Source organism: Schistocerca serialis, chromosome 1 (genome assembly GCF_023864345.2).
Source record: "Schistocerca serialis cubense isolate TAMUIC-IGC-003099 chromosome 1, iqSchSeri2.2, whole genome shotgun sequence".
NCBI classification, from domain to species: Eukaryota; Metazoa; Arthropoda; class Insecta; order Orthoptera; family Acrididae; genus Schistocerca; species Schistocerca serialis.
Genome location: NC_064638.1, coordinates 445933970 through 445945974, shown reverse-complemented (window position 1 = coordinate 445945974; position 12005 = coordinate 445933970).

Below are 12005 nucleotides of genomic sequence, written 5' to 3'. Positions count from 1 at the left end.
ATTGAGTGCCGTATTTGCATTTACTTCGCAGCTGTTTCTGACTGTTTTGTGGCATAGATTTATTGTTGAGACAAGCTTCTATAACAGGTACTTGTAGTCCGATTGAAGGTGACACCTATGTATTATTTAGGGACGTATTTACGGGAAACGTTGATTCCACCAAACTGGGAGTCCCCTTCTGGATGTTCGACTGCTTGGTGCAAATCTTTTCTACTTGATGCACTACGGCGGCTTGCACATCGATGATGATGAAATGATGATGATGATGATAACACACACACACACACACACACACACACACACACACACACACACACACACACACACACACAAACACACAAACACACAGCCTTGAGCGGAGAAAATCTCCAAAGCGGCCGGAAATCTAACCCGGGAATCAGGAACGCTAAGCGCCAGGTTACTAACTGCTAACACTCAATATGCTGAGGTCATTTTCAAAGCACTTGATATTTTTTTCTGACATACTAATGGCAGGTCATCTGCATACTTTCTTTTCTTGGAGCTAGTACCTGTACTGTTGTGGACATACAAAATAAACAGAACTGGAGATATGACTGATACTTCAGGCGGGCCGTTGGTCAGGGTTCTCCATCTGCTAGTTTTTCTGTTCAGAAAAAGCTGAAAACCTTCGAGCGGAAGGGTTGTTGTTGAGTAAGCGTGCTACCTTCTCACATGGATGTACACCAACAAATCTGAACATCAGTCCTGCTCTCCACGCATCGATGGATGCTGCAGCAGATTTGAGGTCCTTCTAAAATCCAGATGCAGCCAATGTTCTAAGGGTTGGCACTTGATCTCACTAACTCTAATTGTGTGTAAAACCACCCTGTTCGATATGGATTATTTTGTGTGTGTCCTCTTTGATGCGATTCAGAATTAGCCTCCCCAATAATATATGTCATGTTGAGTAGCTATATAGGACAAACTAAGATCCTCAGTTTCTGCACGAGAAAAAACCAAAGTTATTGAGAACCGTGTGGATATTGGTACGTTGGTATACTAGGGAGTAGGAAAACAAATAGGAAGGACTGGACCCCTTTTGTTATCACTCGTTTTATTTAACAATCATATAAAAAAATTCCTTTAAAACAACAATATGTGAATCTGCTACCAATGTCTTTCGTGAAACAAAGTCTGTCTCATATATAAGAAGATTTTAAAATCACTAACAATTACGCCCCTGACGACTTAAAATTGATTCGCAATTGTATGTTGCTCTTCAGACAAGGTTTAATAAATATAATAAATACCCGAGTAAACATAATTAGCACCAGAATTAATTAGCAAGGCGTAACGTCAGGTCGCTCGGAGGCGGAATGAAGACTTGACTTGGAGAAGGCAACGCGGAAGCGGCAAGTTCGTACAAGACCCACTTCTCGAGCTTCGACCCGCAGTCACCTCCCACTACCCAGGATTTCACAGCCCCGGTACCCGTAGGTGGGGAGGTAGCGCTTACTTCAAAACACCAGCCAACCAGCTGTACCATTTAACAAGCGCACAGAACTGGCCCGCAGGGACCATCTAAACAACAACCAAAAGCTATTAAATAACAGGTTAAATTATTCACAAATAAAACGGCACACTGCCTTCTTTAAGATCAAGTACTTTATGTTTCGATTAACATTAATAAACATTTCTCCTCCGAAATGACGACCATGCAGATACAGCTAATCAACTTCCAAATATAAATACCCTGCACAACAGGTCTTATCACTTAGCTGACAGATGAAGGCACAAAATCAGTTTTAACAAACATGTGCGCCAGTTTTCAATGAAAAATACTGAATCTTGGATTAATCGTGGCAATACCATGAAGCATACACATTTGATGGTAAAAGAAGAATTACACACTTCACTAAATAAATGACTCCTACATACAAGGCTTATTACGTAGCATATCACACTGAACGTCTTCAGAACTTATACACCGAAGGTTTCAGCAATACACCCAATAGTGGATCCACACAAAGCATTCACACCACAGGAAGTTTATTATGGCATAAGCCAAATAAAAATGTCCGATATATTTTAAAGCCCTACAGCAATGCTGACAAATCTGCAGTCACACATCACGGACAAATTCACTTAACTTTTCGCTGGACGTCAGATATGGCTTGCGTCGCGTACAGCAGGCGGTAGTAAGGCAGTGGACGACCGTAAACAGCCGTGTCCGGAACTAGCAACACGCAACCCAAGGCAGCAACGAGTCTCCTCACAGGTGGCAGGAAAGGCTCTCCACCAAGCTGCCCCATACACGTGGTCGGTTCCCACTCCACCACAAGCTCAGTCCGGCCTCAGGTAACATGGAACGCCAACTGTTACGTTCTTCGCGAGAGCCTCCAGTGAACTCCTCCGGCAAAGATAAAGCAGGCAATACTCAGAATGCGTCACAAGCAAAGATAAGAGCGCGAAGGAGAGATACTTGCAAATACCCTGGCGCGCCTGTAAAACGCCACGGCTGTTGAGAACCGTGTGGATATTTTTTTCAGTTTTCTATATGCTGTTTGATAGCACCTAAGGTAAACGGTTAGAGAGCAATGGTTAGTGCAGGAAGTTCGGTAGCATGGTCTACCCGTCGCTTGATCTTCATACCTTTTATTTCTGGTTATAGGAACACTAACAGGACACTCATCGAAAATGAGCATGCATTAGAGGAGAGTGTCTCCAACGTATATAACTAAATCCGAGGGTAGCCGGGCATATTCTCACAAGTTGGTAATACTTTGAGGGGGAGGACTGACAGATGTGTAGGAATGAGTGGTAACAAAGTTGAACACCCCTTGCAGTCTCAACAGACAGATGGCTATAGTCTAACAGAGCGGCCAATAATTCAAAAAATATGTTTCCGGATGCAGGACCTTTCTCCTGTTTTGACCAGAAAATGAGACACTTTTTGTAATACCCTTCGTAAGAGACTGAAGAGTATTCGACGATTACAGTCACATAATCATTTCTCAGGTATTTGGCAGTAGATATACACAAAGTGATAAAAGTTTTTCTTCGGGTTGCTGCTAATATTCCGCCTATACTGCGATTCTACTGCTCGTTGCGTCGATGTAAACAAGCTTGTGGCCATTCGCAGTATGAATCTTACATATCTGAGCTGTATTCTAGTTTATATGGCACTAGAGCTTTATAAATAACCTCATCAATACAATTGGTATCATACCACTCATTTCCTTCCATATATGATCCTTCATCACATCACAACGCACTGGAACTCACAAATATTTATATTGCTTCACTGTTTCCATTTGTGATTCGATAACAGCGTTGTGAAATGCTAGTGTTTTATTTCGATTAGTGGAGTAGACTTCTCGTTAAGAACTGATCCACACCATCTAGTTCAGGATATTAGTGTAGTCAGTTTTTGTCGTACAGTACCTACATTTGCAAAAATTCCGAGGTAGGCACTAACATTATTGCCTAAGGTGGACGTATTTCCCTGATGTTCACTCGAAGTTAGTGACTCTGAATGACTTTGCACCCTGGTAACTACATTCAATCTGTCTGTAAAGAAGACATTAGTCAGTTCGCGTATTTGGTGAGATAATCGACATGAATATGTACTGCGGGCAATAAAATTGAAAAATCATTAACGCCTCCTGTAACAAAGGTTGAGCTGTCTTGAAGCGTAGTGCTTGCTTGGATATGCGCTCCAGTGTGACCCCACGAAGCAAAGATTACACAGTTGGTTTCTCAATCGAAAGTTGCATTTGAGTGTTTGTCGATTTGAGACACGTCTCGTGGTTTACCTTCTGTAACGAGGAAGAATGGCTACCAGCACATATCGGAATTCGACAGCAACAGGATCGTCGCTGTTCCACAATGCAGCTGCTCGTGTTGGGCGGGTTCCGATGTCTGTCAGGCCAATACGGAATTCGTAATTTTATGAGGGCCATATTCGGCGCCATGCAGTACCTCACCGGCACCACGCCACCAGCGCCGGAGAGGAGTAATCCGCTGAATTATAGTGTCACTGACGTCGATTTGCGTTAGCGTTTAGGAACATATACTGTGGTCGAACATTATGAATTACCTCCAAGACAACGATCTATTGACGCATAGCCCGGATTCAGAAAATATACTTCTTACGCATAACAACCAGCGTTTTATTCTCATTGAAGTAATATTTTCTAGATTTCTTCCTTTCTCGGGAGCAGTTTCTAATCAGACTGTATGCCTAGGGAGTATCGTTCCGCTTGTGCGATTCGATTCGTGATTTCCCATGAAAAAGGCCACAGTTCGTAGTAGTTCACGGTAAGTCATCGAGTAAAACGAAAGTGATAGTTGTCGTTTCCCAAGGAAGTGTTTTATGCCTTCCACTGTTCCCATCCTACAGGGAGACCCAAAAATCCGTTAACAATTGAAAATTTAGTACTTCACGGAATAATGTAGGTAGAGAAGTAAAAATTGCCACACATTCTTGAAATGACGTGAGGTTTTATTGAAACCAAACAAGTGCACAAAATGACTAACAGACGGCGCTTCATGTGATAAAAAGGAATAATTAGTATGACAATCGATTTTTAGCAAATACGATGTTCTTTATAAAAAATGCTCAGTATGGCGGCCGTTATTCAACACCAATAATCACATGAGTTGAGATCTGTGGACCTGGGAGGCCAAGCATGACGGAACTGACAGCTAGCCGGCCAGAGTGGCCGAGCGGCTTTAGGCGCTACAGTCTGGAACTGCACGACCACTACGGTCGAAGGTTCGAATCCTGTCTCGGGCATGGATGTGTGTGATGTCCTTAGGTTAGTTAGGTTTAACTAGTTCTAAGTTCTAGGCGACTGATGACCTCAGAAATTAAGTCCCATAGTGCTCAGAGCCATCTGAATTTTGTAGATGAACACGTCATAGAAAATTTTATAAATTGATGGTGTTTATACCAATGTCCAGGAAATGCAAGTGAAATGCAGAATTTCTGCGGAAATTCCAAGTCCGTAGACATACTAAGCTTAGTGAATGTTGCAGTACAAGTTCTAGTATAGCATTCGGATTTTAAGTCCAGTGTGCAGCCATATCAACATCGAATAGCACTCCCGAGTTGTGTAGTATAACACAGCACGATGAGAACTGGCTTGTAGACGTCAGTAGCGGTGTTAAATATACCCCATAATTAATGGAGCCGGCGCCTGGCGTCGCTGTGTATTCTGGGCGGCCAATTGCTGAGTGTTATGGGTGGCTAATCGCTGTTGTTTGTAGCGCAGGCGCGCGCGTAGGCGGCCTGCGCTGTTAGTAGTGGGCCCCACATGGAGAAGTGTGGCCAACGATGCGTTTCTCGGCCGCGCGTAATGGAGCGCGCCGCTGCTCGGTGCGGAGCTTTGATAATGACGGATACCACACACACCTTTCACTTATCACATCTGATGCATTCCCCTTTCTTCGCAGTCAGAGTCGTAATATTTGATGTTGCAGAAACTACAAGGCACGTTTTCTTCCTCCGACTCAGCTTCGGATGAGAAATAAGACGAATCCTCTTTTGGATTCGAACGTTTATCTGGAATATCCAGCACATATCTGCAATCCTTGACCTTCTTTCTTTCGGAGTTTTCAAAATGCAATTTTCCTTTGCCTCTTGGAAGACTGAGATGAAGTGGTGAAGTCAGTTTGCAAGCTGAATTTTTCTCCCTTCTCGTACTTGTGATACGTCTTGGTTTTCGTTGGGGTCGGCAAAACAGAAAAAAATGATGAAGATGTTGTTGCTGCGCTCTCACTTTACGAATGTATCGCAGGATTAGGAGGAGTTTCAGCTCCTGGTTTTTCTTCTTATTCTTTGGTAACACAACGGCACTCAACATATAGGAATGTTGACGAAGGAACGAATCTACATAGTTGTATTTTGTTGGGATCGAAGAGGAAAATTCCCATGCACGCAAATCGCTTCACAGCATTTCCTACACTAGCTCCTTGTCTCCAGGCGGCCTTTAAAATTTTACCAAAAACAAATTTTGTAGTGGATGCTAAGGGATTATTTTATATAATTGGGCTAATATAACATTTTAATAAAGAATAAATAATACAATTACATTCCGATTCAGAAAGAACCAGAAGGCTGATCCATATAACCTCATCATGTTACTATTTTTTTGATATGTACAATTTCACAAATTTATCACATATGTCGTTAGTTGTTCTGTTGATCGACCTGATGGATCCTATACAACTGGTAAGGGAAAGATTCATCAGTAACATTGATGTATTCGAACAACAGACCTTATTTTAAACAGGCTTAATATTGCACGGCGAATTTATATCAGCAATACTGTATTACCTCTTCTATTTCCGTCTGGAAGTTGCTGTCTGGATCAAATACGCTTTTTGCTGCTTGTGCACAACTTGTCTAGCCGCGGTCCTGTAACATAATGGCATCCAACCTGCGCACATAGGCTGAACAGTAGCATGTCTTCTTATTTCTATGCACAAGATCCAGAAAGCCCCAACCTACCCCACATATTTTTTAACTGATGTGTCATAGCCCTACATATAGCAGAACAAATGTCTTCTGTTAATTCACTCTTGGCGAGGACAAACAAACCCACAACTATACGCAGACGTTTTTCAAGACGGAGGAGGATTTCCATCACACAGTATTAAAATGGTTCTGCCTAAATGGACTCTACCAGAGCAACCCTGCGATGTCTATTTTTATCATCATGTAAATAGTTTGGTCAACAAAAGTCAAAACTGCTCCTGTCTCCTCGAGAGAGAAAAAGAAATCGCATCCCGAGAAGACTGCATCACCATACAGACCACAGTACATCACCAGCTATCCTCGCAAATACTTTGCAAAACGACGCGTTACGCGTTGTTTGATGCCAAAGTGTACGAACCATTAATGAATGTAAACCATATTGTTTAAAACATAAATTTTAAAAGAACCATGCGATTGTAAAAAAGGGGCATTTGTATAGAATGTCGAGAAAGTTACTGCTTCCCCTGTTTTTACGATTAATATCACCCAGGCACGTAAAAATCAATAACCGTAAAATAATAAAAGTATCTAATCTTACAGTGTACGCCGTGCCATTCCTTCCTGGAAAATTATCTGGAAGCCAACTTTTCCTTTGCCTTTCCTTTTGATACCCTTTACGAAAATGTTAATAAATGCAATGTACTGATCATTATTTCAGTTTATTTGCAGTCTAAGTAACGTAAAAACTGAAAATAATAAAAAGTTTCCGTTTTCGCAATCGAACCCAGGACCCTAGGACTGTCGTTTTGTACTCTTTCCGCTGCGTCAGCCGCTGCCTAGAAACTACGTTAACATCGACACCTCGCTCGACACAAGCCAGAATCTCACCTTTTTTTTTTAACGCTTGGTCATATGGATCTCCCACTTCTGTCACGTTCATTTCTGGCCAAGCACTGAGTATACAATGCATGAATATGGACGAAATCGGTGATGACGAGAAGGCGGTGTCCCTTGTGAGTTCGATTCGATGCCCAGCCGGGTTAAGGGTATTGTTGATATCAGAGGTGGCTGCGCTGTGTCCAACACTTCCCACCCCGTATACCCCAAAATCACATACTATCGTAATAACGTATTCTCCCGACTGCACTGTATACACACAGTACGTAAAATTTCGTTATAAGCTGCCCTTCGAGTCGCTATGGCCAGCGCTGTACTTACTATAAGTGGCGGCGTTATGACAAAGTTTGGCAGACTTGAATAAGCACTCCGCTGCAGATGGTCAATAACAGCTGCGAGCCCTCTCTGAGGCAGGAAACTCGCGTTAATTGGCGCCTACAGTACGCACGGAGTCTCGCCGGTTACCGGAGCGTGTCCACGTGGCGATGACGCCTCCAGAGTTGGACCGGTGCCAGGCGGACCGGCGCGGTCCGGCCGCCGCTAAATTGGCTGTCGCGCGGGGTTACATGGGACGCTTAATCACGGCGACAGCGATCAATTAATCATCAATCAAGCGCGCACGCTGGGCCAGCTTCCGCGTCCGGACGCCTCCATTGAGGTGCGGCGGCCACCGAAATGACTGTGTCCCGCCGGGCCATTAGCGCTCTGTCGCTACACAGCACACCGTGACAGACGCCCGTAGGCGTACACACGAGCTGTCTACCTGAGCAGTGGACACCGCGGTTAACCAGTAATTGGTTAGCGAAAGCGCTTAAACGTACCGTAATTTTTAACCTACAGTGACGTCCCTATCTACGAGCTATCTCTAAAATGTTTAATGAATAACGTCATAAAAGAGAAGATACAAAATACCGTCGGTTTCGTTTTCAAATTAGTCTCAGCTGACAACATTATACGACAGGTACATTTATCTACTTGAGGTATGCTCCCTCAGAACGTACCTTGAGAGATCAGGTGTAAAACACTGAAGTGGTAAGCCATGGGACAGCGATATGCACATATACAAATGGCTGTAGTATCGCGTAAACAAGGTATAAAAGGAAAATGCAATGGCGGAACGGTTATTTGTACTCCCGTGCTTCATGCGGGAAGGTTTCAGACGTAATTCTCGAATCACGCTGGGAATTAACAGACTTTGAAAGCCCAATTGTAGTTGGAGATAGACGCATTTCAGGCATTTCCTCTCACCACTGACACGCAGTGGCCAACGATTTTCACTTAACGGCTGAGAACAGCGGCGTCTGCGTAGAGGTGTCAGTGCTAACAGACACGCAACATTGCGCCAGATAACCGCAGCAATAGGACGAAAGCATCCATTAGGGCAGAGTGGCAAAATTTGGTGCTAATTGGCTATGGCAGCAACGTTGCTACTGCCTGTGATAACAGCACTATATCGCCTTTAGCGCCCCTCCCGGGCTCGTGACCAAATAGGTTGGACACCAGACGACTCGAAAACGGTGACTTTGTCAGCTGAATCTCGGTTTAAATTGGTAAGAGTTGGTTGCAGGGTTCGAATGTGGTGCGCACCCCACATAGCCATGGACCCAAGTTGTCAACAAGGCACTGTGCAAGCTGGTGGTGGCTCCTCTGGTCCAATTGAACCGATCATTGGCTGGAAATACACTCCTGGAAATTGAAATAAGAACACCGCGAATTCATTGTCCCAGGAAGGGGAAACTTTATTGACACATTCCTGGGGTCAGATACATCACATGATCACACTGACAGAACGACAGGCACATAGGCACAGGCAACAGCATGCACAATGTCGGCACTAGTACAGTGTATATCCACCTTTCGCAGCAATGCAGGCTGCTATTCTCCCATGGAGACGATCGTAGAGATGCTGGATGTAGTCCTGTGGAACGGCTTGCCATGCCATTTCCACCTGGCGCCTCAGTTGGACCAGCGTTCGCGCTGGACGTGCAGACCGCGTGAGACGACGCTTCATCCAGTCCCAAACATGCTCAATGGGGGACAGATCCGGAGATCTTGCTGGCCAGGGTAGGTGACTTACACCTTCTAGAGCACGTTGGGTGGCACGGGATACATGCGGACGTGCATTGTTCTGTTGGAACAGCAAGTTCCCTTGCCGGTCTAGGAATGGTAGAACGATGGGTTCGATGACGGTTTGGATGTACCGTGCACTATTCAGTGTCCCCTCGACGATCACCAGTGGTGTACGGCCAGTGTAGGAGATCGCTCCCCACACCATGATGCCGGGTGTTGGCCCTGTGTGCCTCGGTCGTATGCAGTCCTGATTGTGGCGCTCACCTGCACGGCGCCAAACACGCATACGACCATCATTGGCACCAAGGCAGAAGCGACTCTCATCGCTGAAGACGACACGTCTCCATTCGTCCCTCCATTCACGCCTGTCGCGACACCACTGGAGGCGGGCTGCACGATGTTGGGGCGTGAGCGGAAGACGGCCTAACGGTGTGCGGGACCGTAGCCCAGCTTCATGGAGACGGTTGCGAATGGTCCTCGCCGATACCCCAGGAGCAACAGTGTCCCTAATTTGCTGGGAAGTGGCGGTGCGGTCCCCTACGGCACTGCGTAGGATCCTACGGTCTTGGCGTGCATCCGTGCGTCGCTGCGGTCCGGTCCCAGGTCGACGGGCACGTGCACCTTCCGCCGACCACTGGCGACAACATCGATGTACTGTGGAGACCTCACGCCCCACGTGTTGAGCAATTCGGCGGTACGTCCACCCGGCCTCCCGCATGCCCACTATACGCCCTCGCTCAAAGTCCGTCAACTGCACATACGGTTCACGTCCACGCTGTCGCGGCATGCTACCAGTGTTAAAGACTGCGATGGAGCTCCGTATGCCACGGCAAACTGGCTGACACTGACGGCGGCGGTGCACAAATGCTGCGCAGCTAGCGCCATTCGACGGCCAACACCGCGGTTCCTGGTGTGTCCGCTGTGCCGTGCGTGTGATCATTGCTTGTACAGCCCTCTCGCAGTGTCCGGAGCAAGTATGGTGGGTCTGACACACCGGTGTCAATGTGTTCTTTTTTCCATTTCCAGGAGTGTAGTTATGTTCGACTACTTGGATACCATCTGTAGTCATCATGAGGTCAGACAACTATGCGCCATGTCACCGGGCCACAATTGTTACGAGTTGTTTTGAAGAACTTTATGGAAAATTCAAGTGAATGCTTTGGCCACCCAGATCGCCAGAAATAAATACCATTGAACATTTATGGGACATAATCGAGAGGTCAGCTCATGCACAAAATCCTGCATTTCCAACCGTTCCATATTACTTAGTATTTCTGCAGGTGACTTTGAGAAATTGCAGAGCAACCTCACTTCTGATTCAGTGTTATGCCGCTTCATGTTCTTAAGGAAGACAATCTTTATTACGATTTGACTTCATACATAATGATGAAACGGTGGGCAGTAGTTAATGTTCTTGCTTGCATGCTCTAGGGAAGGAACAGCGGTAAGCTTTACCTGTGTTCAAAGAGATAGGGCGGCAATTTAAACGACTGCAGTAAAAGCACACGGCGACTGTGGGCCGCGGGAAGTGCGTTTTTTCTGCGGAACCTGGGTGGAAACATTTCCGGATGGCCGAGTTCCACGGTCTCATTGTGCAGACACGTTGGTTGGCGCCAGCCGGTCGGCATCCCTGTCCAGGTAGACTGACTAGCACCTAAAAGTCACCACTGCAATGGCCAGCGCATTGTAGACTGACAATAAAGCAGAGGATAGGCCCTTGTTAGGCAGGAAGCTGATGAGATAACTGTGAGTGTTCTGTGAATTTCGATGGGACAGGTCACTGGCGCCCAGACTTCCAGACTCTGTTACAAAACGTATTTGTGTAGGCATGAGGCTTTTAGCGAGTTTATGTCAATTCTTTGGAAACTTTGAAATGGATACAACAGGGGAGATAACAAGTTTTTTATGGAGGGCTGTGGTTCCCTCATGGTCATGTTATTAGCAAAAGACTCAGCGTAAACGTGTGGGAAAGAGACAGCGAAGCTGAATCTTTGTTTTTTATCAATTAACTTTAAAGTCAGTGATTGGTCAAATCGTTGTATGCAGAGCAAAGAGCGCTCTCCCAGCTTCGAATGCCATGCTCCAGATCGTGATTCGCTTATGCTAAAGTAGGAGTAGTCTAAGATGTAAATGTGATTTGCTACCGAGCTGAGAATGAAGCGGACAGAAAGAGAAGACTTTACTCTTGTACTGGTGCTTCGCTAGTAAAGAACTGCAGGTCTCTACCTAAACAGTGAGACTTGTGTCCTTTGCTAGTGTGCCACTTAGAGCCTGTGCCAGTCACCTTCTGAACCATCAGAGGTGCTGCTTCTAGCATCTCACACACAACAAGTGTAGTGTGGGTGTACTTATATGTCTTGAGTCAGCCGTCTAAGCGTTTGACATATTCCGTCACGCATAGTCGTGGTACAGAGTTGAATTGGTTTGGCAGACCAGCAAATGGGTACACCTGCACACTGGAATCCACCGGGGTTTCAGAGGCTCATAGGGAAGTACCTGCTTTCTGAATTAACCGAACGCGAGACCGCGTACTTGCATTTTTCAGGCGCACTCCATTAATTACAGATTACGGCCGTCAATGACTTCAGTCGCCGAT